Consider the following 16,492-nt stretch of genomic DNA (forward strand, 5'->3'; position numbering starts at 1 on the left):
TTCATGAAGAAAGAAGGAGCTGGGGAAAGGGGAGAGAGAGAGACACGCACCCCTTCTCAATCCTTCCCACTGGCATTCCTCTCCCGAGGTGATGCCCTGGAGAGGGTCTCCTGCCTGCTGCTGCTGGCTCAGTGGCGAAAGGGTACATGGGCCCTCAGGAAACCTCCCCCATGGTTCAAAAGTGCTGTTTCTTCCCACATTTGGATGTTTTATTCACTTAATTTCTTACAGTGTTATTCTGGTAAGGCCTGTAATGGAGATCGAGGGATACATTGATGAAATGATTTTTGCAGAAAATTCTTTTACAGTCCTATACCAAATTTAGAATTGCACAGTGAAGCCTGGGGGGACATCTGGTCCTTACAGCAGAGGGATAGATGGCTGACATATTGAAATAATCTAATGGAAAATGCAGATATAATATCTTGTATCTCTCATTTGAGGTACAGCTTTCCACTAAAAGCTGAGGCATGCCTAACTTGATAAGTTTCTTAGAGATGTTTCAGTAGCTAACTGAATAACAAATATAAAAGCATGATTAAAAGAACCACTGTAACAGATGTAGTGATGGACCCTTCTGCTCTCCCATCCTGGAGAAGAGACAGTGATATTCAGGGAATCTCCTCCTGCATATCTCGGGGAGCTACAGCTGAGCGCAAAATATAACCCCTCACAAAGGCCAGGCTAGTTGAGCAAAATGCAGTCCCTGGCCTTCCTGTGTGAGGACTGGTGTTTGCTGTACAATGGTGGTTTTTTCACCCCTCTTTTTTACCTTCAGTGAGACAGAGCACAAATAGTTATATTAGTTGCAAACTTCCTGAGAACACAGTGATCCACACATTCTGGGCTGCGGGTTGTGTTTTTCACGTTCAGGCATAGGATGGGAGTTCATCAGATAGCAATGGGGAGCTCTAGCAAATAGCACATTTGCATCAGCAGAAACAAATTTCATAAGACTTGCTGGGAAGGTTTGCCGCAGCATGCCACGGTCCTGCACTACTAACAGCCACTGCACATTCATTTGATAAAAAAGATGACAACAGAAAATGAAACTTTTAATGTTCTCTTCTACAAACACTTGAGAAGCACATTACCCCGAAGGTGTGAGCCTGTGGCTTGCATCAGTTTTGCTGGGACTCCATGGTGTCTTTGAGGTAAAGGAATTTGAAGCTGTGGATGAGCCATGCTTCATTTGTCCTGGTGGCAAGGAGAGCTCTCGGCACGGCTGTGATGCAGTGACAATCCTGATATCTAACAGTTTCCAACAGTCCAAAGGCCTGCCAGTAGAATACTGGAATCACTGGGATTTGAGTGCTCAGAAATATTCAGCCAGCATGATTTTGCCTTTTTGTGTTAGACAAGGCAGAAGCAACTTTCCTTGAGACGCTCTTCTGCAAATGAACAAAGCATCATTCGTCAGTCCCATATTTTTGTCTCTGGTTGCTGACCAGTTTACCAGGTAAAGGTGGATTTTCTGAAGCCCAAGTCTGCAAATTGCTGCAGCCTCTGACAAACTTGCCTGGCTGTGACCTGGTTCAGCCTGTGTAACCCAATAGCCCAAACTGTATTTCCAGATGTTGCTGGGTGGTGGAGTTAGCAGGATTTCATTTGCTTTCTTGACCTCACACTATACTCAACAGTGCAGCACAGCCACAGCACAGATATCAGAGTTTACCTTGGCTAATAAGAAATAGCAACTTCTGTAGAGGAAGATTTTTCATACTTTTCCATTTGCCTCACTCTTAGTCCAGCCATACTGTCTGGGTGTTAGTATGAAATTTAGGTGCATTACGAATCCTGGATTGAGTAGTACTGATGCACTCTCTCTGGTTTAGTAGCAACAAAGAGTTACAACTTGGTAGTTCATGGGAAAGAGAAGGTTTCCTAATGTGTAATAGCACATTAGGACACACATTTGGGTGTTTCTATGCTTAGAATCCTTCATGTTTGGTAAAAATGCAATGCAATATCTGTTGCTTTGCAATATTTGAAAAGCCCTTTAAACACAAACTGGGTAGATACTTTAAAAAGTGACAAAAGGATTCCCTCAAGTAAAAGGCACTAACACTGTCTAGGACATGCAACTAGGAGCAGAGAGGAAGTTTGACAGAAACTTTGCCTGCTAGATGCTTTCAAATATTCCATAAACACTGAGAGGGCAGGAAATACCAACACTGGTAGTCTGAACAGATCATCAGCCCTTATGGGAGGCCAAGTTTTGATCACTCTCTGAATGGCTGGTGCCAGTTTTCACAGCACAGATGTTGTTCTAGTTGCATATAATTGCATGTCCTCTGTCCATATTAGCTCTTACTGTTCGTGTAAGACTGAGAAGGGGATGAATTAAGCTTTGGGTGTTTCTACTGCCGTTTGTCTCCAATTGTTTTGTTCTTTTTATCTATGAGTTTGTGTTGTGGTACAGAGTTCCTGGAAAAGGAACAGAGCTCTGTTGCTCTAGACACTGCACAAACACCAACAGCACACCCCAAAGAGCTTACAATCTAATTAAGGCTATATATACATGATTGATTAATTAAGCCTTACAAGTCCTAGCCGAGGTAAGTGTGAGGTAGGGCACAAAGAGATGTAATCAATTGTGCTGTGGAATCTAAACCATAAATAGTATTCTGGAGACCAGAAAGCAAATTTGTTTTTCTAATAGCTGCAGCAAAATAGTCTCGTGTGTTCTTCCAGGGTGCAGTGGGATTGGTTTGGTTCTAAGTACTCAGCTTTGTTTTAAACAGTGTGTCTCTTTAGCTTGAAAAGTGAGATAGAAAAAAATATAAAAAGGTAGACATAAGTAAATGAAGGATTTGGTGATGGTACATGAGGGAATAAAATAAAGATTGGCAGAGAATTATTAGATCATTTTGGGAATCGGGAAATAATTAATTTCCTGACTTCTAATTAGTCTAGATCTGAGTACAGAGGAACAATTCACTGTATCACTTGGACTTTTGGAAAAAGGGGAGGGATTTCCAGCTCCATGCCTGATTTGTACAGGCAGGAGTCCCAGGTCATGCCAGTGCAATGAGTGGAATTACAGCCTGGTGCTGGTGTGACAACGCAGTGAGTGAGGCTGGGCCTGGGAGGGTGAGCGGCTGAGAATGAAGTTGGGATATAAGCCCAAAGTTCAGGGGGCCAAATCCATACTCTTGTCCAGGCTTTTCTTTTTGCTGAGATGTTTCTGAAGGTCTTTTGCATTACAAAAAAAAAAAAAAAGTACTCTATCAATTTGTTTTTGGAGTGAGATTTCACACCTCATAACTGAACATGTATGAGAAGCGCTACGAAGCTGAACTGGAGATGACACAGTTTTCAGTATTTAGTCATTTCCTACAAAAAAGGTACAGGCTGAGCCCCCCTCTTGTTTCCTTTCTCAGACCACTGATAACTTCTGCCATGCTGACTGCAGTGTGGCGGGAAATTAGAAACTTGTTTTGATATTTTAAACAGCTTTAGCTTTTTTCTCTTGAGGTAGTTGCCTTTGGGATTTTTACATCTCTCTTGGAACAGAGAGGTAGCATGGGAAAAGGCCAGCTGAGATAAAATATCATTCCTTTCCTGTTTCTGTGTCTTCAGTCTGAGGAAGAAAAAGCCTGCTTTTTGACCTTGAGCAATCCCAGAGAAGGGAGAGCTGGCTGAGGGCTCCAGTCACTTGATATCCAGTATTTTATAGGTGCAACCAAGGTTTATTAGGCTGAACAATAATTCTACCTTTGTATAATTCTGTAGGGCACATCACAGTTTATAGGTAGCATTTTCACAACTACTTAAGTGATGCAGCCTCTTGAGCTACCACTGCTGCCTGCCCCATGGTCCCTAGTCAGCTTCTGTGGGACCCATGCCAGGAGGGTGACAGGTGCATGGCCAATTTCAGCCTCATGTGTTAGGACACTTGAGAGGCATGTACCCAGATGTAGGAATAAGTCTAGACAGCAACACAGATTTTGAGTTTCCCCATTAAAAAAAAAAAAAAATTCTTATCCCCATTAAAAAAGAATAGAAAAATGCGCAGATAGGGAAGTAAGGGCACATGATGGATTAAGTGCCTTTCCCATGGCCACACAGGAAGTCTGTGGCCGAGCTAGGAATTAAACCTAGATTTCCTCAGTCTGCATCCAGTGCCATCCCTCTTTGAGGCCATAAAATTTTGTTTGTTATCAAATTCTCTGTAGGCTGAAGCAGAAGGCTACTGTTTGTGAGGAAGAGAATTATTAAAAGATAAGTACTATTTATAATCGGTGAGAAGCTGAGAATAGTTCTGCACCAAGTATTGCCCATTTCTATTGCTATTTAATGTTCTCTTTTTTCCAAGTTTACATCAGCATAAAAATCCCCTTGTGGTATTGCTCCTTAACCAAGCAAACTACTCATGCCTTTCCTTATGGCTAGGATTGCACTAGAGGCCAATGCTTAGCTGTTTCCAGCTGTCCTGGTTTAACAGTAAGTAACATTATGACTGTCTTGACAGGAAAATGGTCATGTTTCTGCCTCTTTTGTTTGACATTTCTCATCCAAAACCAAACAGAAAAATTGCGTCCATTTGCTGTGGCAGACTTCCATAGCTAAGTTCTCTCTTACAATACTCATTTGACTTGACATAGCATTGGTTCTTAAACAGCTGCATGACTGGTTTTTGTCTTTGGAAATGCTGAACTAAATCAAGAGGGGCTTCACTGAAGTTAAAACCAGACCAGAACTAGTAAAGTCAGAAGAAGGCAGGTCATCCCCTTCAAACCCCAAATATATACCAGCCTTTCTCTGCAATAGGTAGGACATGACAAGCTAGGCAAAATCTTGACAACAGTCATAGTCCCTCTCAAATACATGTACATGGGTATTACGTGGCTTGATCACTCTGCCATCCCTAGAAAAATAATGCAGTATATAAACTATGCCGCTGTGAACTAGAGGTATTGGTGCTATATCTGTATGGAAGTGGAAGAACAGTCAGAGCTGCAGGATGGGACATGCAGTGCAGGTCTCCAACAGTCATAACACCTGAGGGACTGTTGCCGTTCACAAGAGGAAACTGCTAACTCCTTCCTACGCAGGTAAAGTCATCTCTCCTCTGTCCCACATGTCCCAAGATACATTAACTTTAAGCTGAAGAACTAAACACTGATCGAGTGGCCCAGAAGATATTTCCTAATTCATAGATAAATGGTAGGGAAAATAGCTGAGCCTGTTGATATTCTCTGTGCAAGAGTGTTTCAAAGAAAGCAAAGCCTCACTAATACCCATCTCTTATCACCTCGTGACAGCCTCTTTTGTGGGGGAATAGCCATGAATGGTTTAGAAGGAGTTCTTCCAACAGGGTAGCTTTCATGCAGTGATGAACAAATGATTATACCAGTACACCTTTGTGTAATACTCCTGTCTTCATTTACATGTGGGATTTCACCACTATCTTCCTGAGAAACAACAAAATTCAGTTGACCACCAGATAAGATAAAGACTGGAGCTTGACTCAAAAGGATGCATAACTATTAGTGTTGTGATATTTATGGAGGGTAATTTCTGAAGCTTTTACTTTCTACTCAGCCCCTGATCAGACAAATTCTTACTGAAAAGTCCCTGAGAAATGGGAGAGTGTAAAAAGCTGGGTCCCGCTCTGTTCTTAAAGAGGTTCATGTTCTGCTTTGTATCTCTTTTGCCTGCAAATGGAGAAGAGAAAATTCTTCATGTGAATTTCAAACGCTTTCTGCTCCAGCCAAGTTTCGTTCTGAACAAGCGGGACAGAACAGTACATGATCTCAGTGGAAGGACTTCCTAAGCTATCTGGTCCATCCGCTGGCAGCCGGGCAGGATTGCCCAGTTAGGCAATCCCTACTCTGCTTTAGCCAATTTCCTTCTGTACTCTTCCATCACTCTGTCCTCTGTGGCTGCCTTCAGCAAACAAGTCCGTTGCCTAATTGAGCCTTTTCACTCTGAGGCTAGGCATTTTGAGGCCTTTTCTTCATGCTTGATTTTCCTCTTTTCTTTCTGAGAGTGATTTGAGGGGTCCCTGCTCTTGGTTGATATGAAGATAAGGAGGGGGGTGGTGGCTGGTTCAGGTTTGGTGAAGTCCACACAGAGCAGCACAGTTTGGCAACTGTCTTAAAGTAGGTGGGAAGGGGAATACAGGTCAAGTGGGCAAAAGTCAGAGAGGAATAGTAATCTAGAAGATTGCTGCAGAGGCAGAAAAGGCTAAGTCTATATATTTTTTGTTTGGTTTAATTCTTTTTTCTGCTAAGCCACCAAGTATAATTCCTGGTCTGTGCTTCCCTTTCTGTCACTTCTCCATAATTCTTAGCATTTCAGTTGGGCTGCTGTCTCTCAGCTGCTTCCTCTTTTCCTGCTTTCCTATATTTCATTATTTGCCCTTCTTCCTCTTCGAGTGCTTTTACAACAGAGTGAGGAGGATGTGGAAACCCAGTTACAATATGACACACAAACTGCAGTGTCACAACTGCAGCTCTTTGGTTTCACCTCCGGGAGGGCACAGAAGCTGGTCAGGGTGGAGAGGCAGGAGTAGGGCACTGAGGAAAAGAAGGGAAAGGTTTATAAATAGGGAAGCAAAATAACAGAAAGTCACAAGGTTTCCAGTTTGGGAACTTGGGATAATGGCTTTCCACATAGTTTAAGATAATCCCAAACTGAATCATCACTGTGTCCTTGAATGCAAAGGAGAGATGGCAGTCTGTGCCAGTCTAAGAGTCTTCCCATAATACTGCTGCCACACAGAAGATATAGCTCTAACGTGTTTCTGAACTTGCCTGTAGAGACGTGAAAGCTGAGCAGACCTCCAGGCCTGTATTGTGCACAGCTCATAGCATGACCCTTTCAACAAAACAAAAAAAAAAAAAAAGAAAAAAACCCTCAAAGGAAAAATTATTCTTAGTGCTCATGTCTCTGTGTGAGGTAAACCTTTGGAAGATGCCGTGGATGAAAACGAGGAGGTGCTGTATCTTTCTTGAGATATCAGACAGCTGGGAAAACTCACTCCCATGGACTTTGATCCAACTACTTCCTGGGGCACCCATTAATTAGAGGTGCTTTTTTTCTTCCCTCTCCTCTCCTCTCCTCTCCTCTCCTCTCCTCTCCTCTCCTCTCCTCTCCTCTCCTCTCCTCTCCTCTCCTCTCCTCTCCTCTCCTCTCCTCTCCTCTCCTCTCCTCTCCTCTCCTCTCCTCTCCTCTCCTCTCCTCTCCTCTCCTCTCCTCTCCTCTCCTCTCCTCTCCTCTCCTCTCCTCCCCCCTCCCCCCTTCCCTTCCCTTCCCTTCCCTTCCCTTCCCTTCCCTTCCCTTCCCTTCCCTTCCCTTCCCTTCCCTTCCCTTCCCTTCCCTTCCCTTCCCTTCCCTTCCCTTCCCTTCCCTTCCCTTCCCTTCCCTTCCCTTCCCTTCCCTTCCCTTCCCTTCCCTTCCCTTCTCTTTTTTTTTATTTCTTTTTGTCTGGGGTGTCCTAAAAGCCTTTCAACTTGGCTAATTTAAATTTACATCATAGCAACTGGTGTAGGACTTGCTCCAAACTTCTAGGCCATGACAGATGCTAAGGAGATAAACAACTGTGGGTTGGGAGGAAATGGGTAATATGTCCAGACTGTTCTGTGTGTTTGTGGAAGGAGTTAGAGGAACAGTAGATATAGGTTTCCTGTTAAGCCGGACAAGGGGGAAGCTGTGATGTTTCTCAGCTATGGTTGTGATTGGACTCAAGGTTAATAGTATTCTCACTGTGGGTTTGCCGTTTCTCCACCCACCATGAGAAGATCAGGTTGTCTTAAAAATCTAAATACCACTAAAAGTCAAGGAGACTTAACCTCCCAATTCATTTAGATGCTTCAAAATTGCTCTCCACTGCTGCACAGTTGCTTGCAGTCTGTGGGGTGCTGTGGTGGAACAAGGGTTTGATAGCATCCCTCTGCTGCAGACTGGGAAGCAATGCCTGAACCGGCTCTGAGCTTTGAAATCATAATATGTCAATACATGTCCTTTTTGTTAAATACTTCTCCACTGATCCTCTTACAGGTTAAGGCATACAGAATTTGTGAGGTGCTAACAAATGCCTGCCTGCATGTGCATGTTAAACAGGGTGGTCCTGATTTTCAGAGGTGACTGGATGCCCAGAATTCAGATATGGAGCTTGGGACAGTGGTCTGACTTCTCCATGATCAGTGTTTTCCAGGCTGATTTGTTTTCTGACAATCTAGTTTCATTACTGTCTGAAGTTGGAGAGCCCCAAAACATTAGTTGCTTTTGTAAAAAACTTTTGTTGATGGACAAAGGTTAAAATAATTGGTAGGTATATTTAAATGGGTGGAAGAGTTTAGAGAAATTCAAGCAGTATTTGAATGCTGGTTAAACCATATTAGATTATTCTCTTCTATACCTCAGCCAGGAATGAAGGTCTTGATGGAAGAATTTCTGTGGTCTGAGTTATGTAGGTTTCTCCTGTTCATAATAGTCAGTTTTGGGACTACTTATGACAATTTAGTCTAGAGTGGTGCTACCAGAGACCATTTAATTCAGCAACTATTATTCTGAAAGCCTTTTCCCTTGAAGCTCTGCCAGCAGCATGTTGGCTTGGATGCTTTGTTGATCTATCCATGTTAAGAAAACAGTTGCATTTTGATGTAAGATAGTGATACTCAGTGTGGTGATTGTGACTGTTTGAAGATTTTGATCTTGACTGTGTTTTCAGTGAGTTTCAAATGTCGGATTACTTGTCCAAGAGGGTGGTAAAATAATTTTAAAACACCCTTTTACATTCACCAGCCTTAAGCATTGCTGAAGATTTGTTCAGAGTTTGAGGCAGCTGCACCTGAATGGATTGTTTTATCGGCCTTTCTCCTCTGGAGGTATGATGATACCTGCACCAGAAACCCAACTAAACCTCAATTTCTGTGGCATGATTCCTTTCTGATTTTGGAGATAACCTTCAGGACAGGAATTGGAACTCTAAATTCAGTAGTTTCAAATCACAGCTGAGGTGTGCTTTCAGAACAGAGCTAGGAAGTTCAGCTAGGATGCTGTTCCTGATGTAATATCTTTTACATATAGAAAATTCTTTAGCCTGAACTTCTGTCATATTTTTCCCCACATCCTTCTGAGAAACTACGATTTTTTTAATAATCTCTCCTTCTTTTTGAGTCATCTGTTGCAGAAAGCTAGTGAAATCTAGGTTTTTCTCTTAGTATTGTGTTCAAAGACCCAAGGAAACAGTATACAACTTTGCAATTGTAGGATGCCTCACAGAAGAGGCATCCAATGTCAGGAATGACTTCTCATAGCACTAATATGGTCAAGGTTGGATTCTTTTCAGGGAAGGGAAGGGGGGCTTGTTTTTCCTCAAGTAAAAACAAGGAACCAGCAGGCATTAAAAATGGCCAAGGAAGTGAGGAAAGACAAGAAGTCTTTTAAAAATGTGGACTGAACTGAGTTTGCAGACTTTCAGAATGATCCAGATCTCTGAGTGTTTGAGAGTCTCCCAACATCCTTTGGGGTTTTTTGCCAGTTCAGCACAGAGGACTGATTGCCTGAGGGGGACTCCAGGTCCCTGTAGCAAAGCATTGGCTGCAATACATGGTGGGAAAGAACTATTTTTGTCCTGACATTTTTCTCCTCAGGAGCTATCTGGTGTGTCCACATTCAGAGAATTTCTTTAGGATTTGTGTAGAACAACTTATGCCTCTTCCCCAGAAGATGTAGATTAGGATTTCCTTTCACTGGACTGTTAAGCACACTGTAATCAGGTAAACAGCAGTTTACATTGCAAAATGTTCTGGCAATATTTCTACAACCCAAAAAGAAAAAAACTTCAAAAGCCTTAGATGGATACTTCTAGAAAAATAACTGAGCACTCAGGATTAACATGTCTAAAGCAGGCTACCTCAGGATTACCTTCTTTGCACAGTCCCGAGAGACATCATCTACTTTATCACCCATTAAGCAATGACTACATTTGATCTGCTTTAGTCTAAAATAAATTTTCAGTATCCCTGGTTTTTTTTTCCCCTGTCCAGTGAGGGGGACACAGAGGACTCTGCTCTGCAATTTGTTTTCTGAGTAGGCAAGATGATAAAATTGACATCAAGTATTCCCTCTCAAGTGCTGAAATGGCTAGGTTCCTCTCCATTTCATCCTCCAACCTCTTCTCGAAAGAGGAGACTGACAGTGCACAGCCTTGGCACAGCACCCATAGGCACCTCCCCAAACCTAAACACAGCTGCTTGGTCTAATTTTAGGTCTACTGACCCTTTGACAGCTGGGGAACTATGGACACTTGCATAAAATAGTGCTCGAGACATCATCATGGTAGCTAAACAGTCCCTGGTAAAAGTCCCCGTGTCCATCTCACTGACAACGAAGACACAGCACATTACATGTTTACATAGGTGGATTTGAAGGGCCTGATCCTGAGCCGGGGTAGCTCTGTGCCACTCCAGGGACAAAATTAAAGATGTGTAAGCAGCTCACTGAGCCGGAGCATAAAAAGGGGAAAGTTTGCAAGGGCTAACTTTGCATTCAGGGCAAGGCAAATTTAGGTACTCTGAAGCAATATACAAAACAGTTCACCGCCCTGCCTGTCCCTGTGCCCCTCCACGCACCACACTGGCTGTACAGCGAGCCTAAGAGCTGTGTCCTGCCCTTCCTACTGCAGACACGAGGACACTTCATTGCTCCCAGGCGGTAACTTTCTTCTGCAGGTAACAACTGCTGTCTTCAGCTGGTACAGGTCTGACCAATACCTTCTGTACATGTTCAGATTTCACAAGGTTTTCTTTTGGTCATGCAGGCTTAAAATTCCCCCTCTAGCTACAGTTCACATCATTTGTACATAACTGATCGCCTTAAGTGTGTAGCTGTGCTTTACTCGTATTTCTGCATTTGTTAAGCCCTTTGCTTTCGCTAGGGATCCCCACAGTAACCCCCAGGTTTGCAGGAGGGTAAGGACAACTTCCAGCCATGGCAACATGGCTTCATGCAAGAACCTGCCTGTCTCTCCCATCTGTGAGGAGCTTCCTTGGTCTCCCTGTTCAATCTCAACGCAGTCACTCCTCTTCTCCAAAACACTAATCTTTGCAGGTGCATGCTCTTTTCACGTTCTCCCAGGCTGCCATTAGCTAGAATTCTGTTGGATTCACTGAGGACAGGCTAAGAGCCATGAATTTCACCAAAGCATGCTTTGTGGAAGGATTAGAGAAGGAGGATGACTTATAAATGTTACATTGTCGTATGTCTGAGGCTCTGCTTCTCTTGGGTAACTGTTGGTGTGTGGGGAAGAGCATAAGCCACAACGTTTGTGCCTAGAGTGTTTCTGAAGAACGCAGCTTCACAGGTGCCAGACTCTGCACATAAGAACATGTATCCACACAGATATACCTGTGTGAGCCGGAAATGTTTTTATATATGGTAGTGTTTTTACCTCACTGTTGTGTATTGTTACTTGAGGTTACTTTGCTTTTTAAAAACTTCTTGCTAGATGCCCTTTTGCTACTTCCTCATCCTTTAATGCCCACATTAAAAAAATCTGATGGAAGCAGAAGAAACAAAGAGGTTGAGGATGAGAAGCTCTGTTCTTGCCATTCTTTGTCAGCAAACCTTTCCCTCTAGTTTGAAAATCTTCCCAGCTTACTTCTCAAAACAGCAAAGTGCCAACAAAGTCTGTTACCGGCAAGCCTGCAGCAGTTCCCTTAGCTTCTCCATCATGCACCCAGTAAAAGACACAGAGCACTTCGTACAGAGGAAGCATGGGTTACACATACATGTTGGACTTGAGAAATAGGTTTAGCATGGCTTTTCTTGATAGTGCTCTTTAAAACTTAGTTTTACTGGTTATTCAGGTGATGAACATCAAGCAACCAGGTAGTTAACAGTAGTTGTTTGAAAAAACAACTTGAATCCAGTACAAAATGTACCAGTGAGTAGCACAACAAAGACAATTAATATGAACTAGATCAGCCCCTTGACTTGGTTACAGATCATTTCCTGCTGAAACACAAATTCAGAAAGATACATAAAAAGCACCTAGCTTCAAGTGTGCAAGTAGGTTTCAGGGGCATTACTTGAATCTGTCTTTAACCTGTCCGTCTTTACTGGTGCATTAGAGGATTCCCATAGGTAACTAATGGGAGGTTACTGGGAGTCTGCACCCCAGTGGAGCAAGAGCCCCTTTTTGTACCTAGAGAGGACATACTTTGTTGGTTGTTTTGTTCACTTGTTTGCATTCCCTATGGTTTGATCTCATTGCAGCCCCCAGAAAACCATGTTGATGTGTTTTGCAAGGCAGTGAGCGCAGCTCCCTGCTCCCTGCAGCTGAAGCCGAGCCGTGCACGCCAGCAGGCACTGGCACAGGCTCTGGCATGTCGGGCACCTCCCCGCAGTCAGCAACGGGGTGCCCAGCAGTGGGAGGAAATGGCAGTCGCTGGCGATGACATGGGTGGAGCTCCTCACACCGGTTGTCTCGTGGGAGATAGCTTATCTGGGGACGCCTGTGTTTCTGGAATAATACACATTTGATTGAAAGCCAAAATTACAGTAGGGAAGAAATTGGCTGCCAAGGGCTGATTGGCACTTGGAGTCAAAGGAGGGGCAGCATGGACCCCACAGGGAGGATCTCCTTATCCGTCGGCACCAGTCTGCTCTACCTGCAGGTGTGTCCCAGCGGTTCCTGCTACTACTCTTCTTTCTGTTATTTTTGTTTCCCTTTAAAAAGCCAGCTGAGAGCCTCTCATTAAGAAGCCTTCATTTTTATCTGTTGCCCCCTCTTCACTGTATTGCAGCCTGTGGTAAAGACTTCAGGTCTCCTAAGCAAAACGATAAGGTGCCAGCACTGCGTCACTGGGATGCCTTGCTGCCCTCAGATGTTCGCCTCCCGCTGTGCTAGTGGTCTCTCTGTCCTGTGACACAGTGAATGCTGGGTCCTGTTTTAACAGAAGCCCTGCGTAACAGCTTGTGCAACATAGGCTGCATACAGCCCCTTTTATTTATTGATGTGTTTCCTTTTGTCCATAGCAATTAAGTTGCATTGTAGGCTCTAGCTTTTTAGGCAATTCTGAGCTGCCTCTAACTTTCAGCATTTTACACACACAGACACCACAAATGCTTGATTAACTGGGCAATGCAGTGCTATATGTAGAAAGGAGAGGGCAAGCCAGTCATTTTTAAGAGCACTTGGATGCATCTGCTTCTTCTATAGCTAAGTAACTAGTTAGTTTGAATCGGTCCTACCTATGTTGTGTTATGTCTTCTGAATTTTACCAAAGAAGAGCTGAGGGCATTGCATAACTAATTATGATTGCTCTGCCCAGGCTTTTTGTCAGCCTTTTTTACATCTACATGATTCTTCATGTCACTTCAGAAACTCATAAGGGGAAGATATTATTAATGGAAACATAATTTAGGTTAAAGACTTTGTCTTTATTGTTGTCAAACCTAGCCAGTGAATACTGACTCCTTAAATATTCTGTGGCCAAACAACTTGCTTGTGTGCCTTATGTTTCTGAGAATGGCATCCTCCACCCACAGTGCTCTTCTGTGGTGAGAACAGAGCTGATGCCACAGTAAATGACCATGACGTAAAAAGAAAAGGGGTAAGGTTTGGATTTCAGGTCATAGCCAAGCACTAGAATTTGGTGCACTGTAACAAAACAGAATAGCTGTTATGTCTTATATCAAAAATAACAGGTGGAATTGCTGGCAATATTCTGTTTTCTGGTTTTTGCATCAATGTAAACAGGAAGAGATTCTGGCTGCTTTTCTTGACACATGTTGGCATGCTGAGGTGATTTATTTTGGTCTGATAGGCTTTTTTCATCTCATTCTGCCTTTTTAGCAACATTTTCTATAATTTATTAGAAAGGATGGTGTTAAAGGTTTTCTCCTCCTCACCATAACAATGCTAATCCACTGTTCAAATCAGTCAGGTATTGTTGCAGCTTCATTTGTCTGCTGCTTGAATAGTTATGGTGCCTTCATGAAAAACTCTTGTTGGACTTTAAAGCTACCATTTAAACATCAACTAACATCAACAAAATACTTCTGACTTGTCTTGGAATAACAAATGTGCCATTCAAACAAAAAATTACACACACAAATTACTTGAAGCAACTTGAAGAGAGGTCTTTTCTTCCCTGTTGGCTGCAAGGTATAAGCAAGACATTGCATGGACCAAAAATCAGATTATTGTGGTTATTTTCAAAGAAAGTCTAATGGATAACTTCTTAAAGGCAGGTATATGCTGTAAGATGCAGTTAAGTACCTACTGTGATAAAAGTACTAAAGATGTTCAAATGCCACTAAAATTCAAAAGGGGTTAGGGGACTCTGTTGTTAAAATGCCCCAAAAGCTTCAGTGTGATTATCTTTCTCTGTTACTCTCTAAATTCCTTTGATATCCAGGTCTTATGCTTTTTTCTTCTTTAAAAATCCCACCAGAGAAGAATATGACTGGGAGGTGAATGCCCCCTTCCAAATAGGATTTTGACCCAGGTATTTAAACCTGTGCCACTGCCAAAGTCTCATAAAACTGAAAGGGTTTTACATCTGGGAGGGAGTCCCATAGCTATAAGAGAAGGTAAATTGGCAATGGATTGAAAACAAGTTACTAATTCTTCACATGCCTTTTTTTCAGCTGCCTATTTCTCTGTCCTTTAAAAGCCACCCTCCACGTCCTATTTCCCAGGAAGTCCATTTGGTTTCTCCTTTCTCCCCATTACCAACTCTTTCACTCATTGCACAATGCCTCCCTTCCCTCTCCACATTGCTCAACTCTTTCCAGGGAAGGGTTACTCTGTCACTCCATCCTGCCTTCCCAACTGTCCCAGCCTGAGTCTCATGTTATGCTGCTCTTCAGTGATAAATCGTTATCATCATCCCTTTCCCCTTTGACATGTCTTTTTTTTTTTTCCCCCAAAGACCTGCATAAACCACCTTTAACCATAGAATGCAGAACAGTCTTTGTAACATAAATTTCAAATGCTCTTCAGAAAATCCTGAGTGAAGCTTCCAGTAAACACCAGAGAGCACAAGAAACCCACCCAGTGCCCTGCTTTTGGGTAACTTTTCCACACTCTGGGTAGGTAAAAAGGGAGTGGGGGAGAGCTGTCAGTTCAGTGACACTGGTGCACTCCACACTCCTTGCACAAAAAAAATGGTCTGGATCAAAGTCTGCTGAGTTGCAATAATGTGTACAAAGAGAGTAAAATACAGAGCCTTTTAAGGTCATCTCCAACCAAACTGAAGTAAATTAATTAATGAGTAATGTATTAATGGGGTTAGAAGAGCCAATGAGAAATTATTACCAGGAATTATTGTAGAGCTAATTAATGTCTGCATGTATGTGTACATAGACATGGATATGCACTGAAATTATTTCTGCGAAGACTATACCGAGTAACTGTTTGAGAAACCTGTACAAATGCTGAGTATGTTCTTGATCAGTGCATCTGAAAAGTCTGATTCCCAGGTATTTGTCACATCATCAGTGCTCCAAGAGTGATTTTCTCCACTGTAGAAAAGGAGGGACAGGAACCTGTCTCACAAAAGAAATAGAAAACACTGTTGATGTTTATTTTCAGTCTAAGTCTCCAGGGGAAAAAAAAAAAAAAAAGTATAGCCTGCTTTCCCATTTCGCATTCAGATTTAAAAAAATCTTTAGTACTTCTGCTGGAGCTATTTCTCTCTCTGTTGTGTCTCCTACATCAGTGGGGCTTTCTTCACTAGTTTTCATTTGGAAAACAGGTTCGCAAAAAGTGCTAAGCTTGAACATGAAGAGATTTTGTTTGTTAATTAGACCTATAAAATCTCCATGAGGACCCAGGGCAAGGCAGGTGACCTCACTATCCATCAGCTCTCACTGGCAAAGCAAGCTCCGCACCTGAACCAAGACCCTGCCGTGAGCTGTGCTGCTGAATGGATGCGCTTGTAAGGGCAACCTGGATGCTCGGCCTCGTCTGCATGGGGACATTCATTGAGCAGCACAGCTACAGCAGTCCAGGGGCATAGCTGTGGAGAGCTTTAGTGAAGACTGACTGGATCAATATCCCTATCATTGCTTATGTCAAGTAACGAACTCCATCATTACTTGTACCAGTGTGCCCCATGGCATGTTAATTTGCATGTGGCTACTCATAATATGCAGGGTATAGTGTGTTCGTGCAGCTACTTTTGTGTAGATACATTGTGAGGACAAGCCTTAGAAATACAAACAAAAAATATGCCAATATACACAATAATATATCTATAAAATTGAACTCCCTCTTCTTCCATTGCATAAGAACAGCAGGTGTGAGAAGAAAACCATGCAATTTCACTTTTTATAACCACTATGACTAGAAACAAGGATGTATAAAGAAGAGATCTCTGAGGCCAGGTTGGCAAAAAATAAATTCTGAGAGGAAGCTTGCACTGTAGGGGCCAGCAGTTTCCCTGGGGGCAGGCGAAGGTTGTGTTAGGTGCTCTGCTCCTGTTGACCCTTTCAAGACACTTTAGCAAAAGTTCCTCTTGACTTCAGC

The 16,492-nt window shown here is 42.8% G+C and overlaps 1 protein-coding gene across 7 annotated transcripts in view; it reads left to right on the forward strand.

Annotated features, from left to right (window-relative positions):
* IKZF1 (IKAROS family zinc finger 1) overlaps nucleotides 1-16,492 on the forward strand; it is a 68,532-nt gene that overhangs the window by 30,249 nt on the left and 21,791 nt on the right. The gene's annotated exons all lie outside the window — the stretch shown is intronic.

The sequence above is a fragment of the Pelecanus crispus genome, chromosome 2, assembly GCF_030463565.1.
Source record: "Pelecanus crispus isolate bPelCri1 chromosome 2, bPelCri1.pri, whole genome shotgun sequence".
In the NCBI taxonomy this organism is placed as follows: domain Eukaryota; kingdom Metazoa; phylum Chordata; class Aves; order Pelecaniformes; family Pelecanidae; genus Pelecanus; species Pelecanus crispus.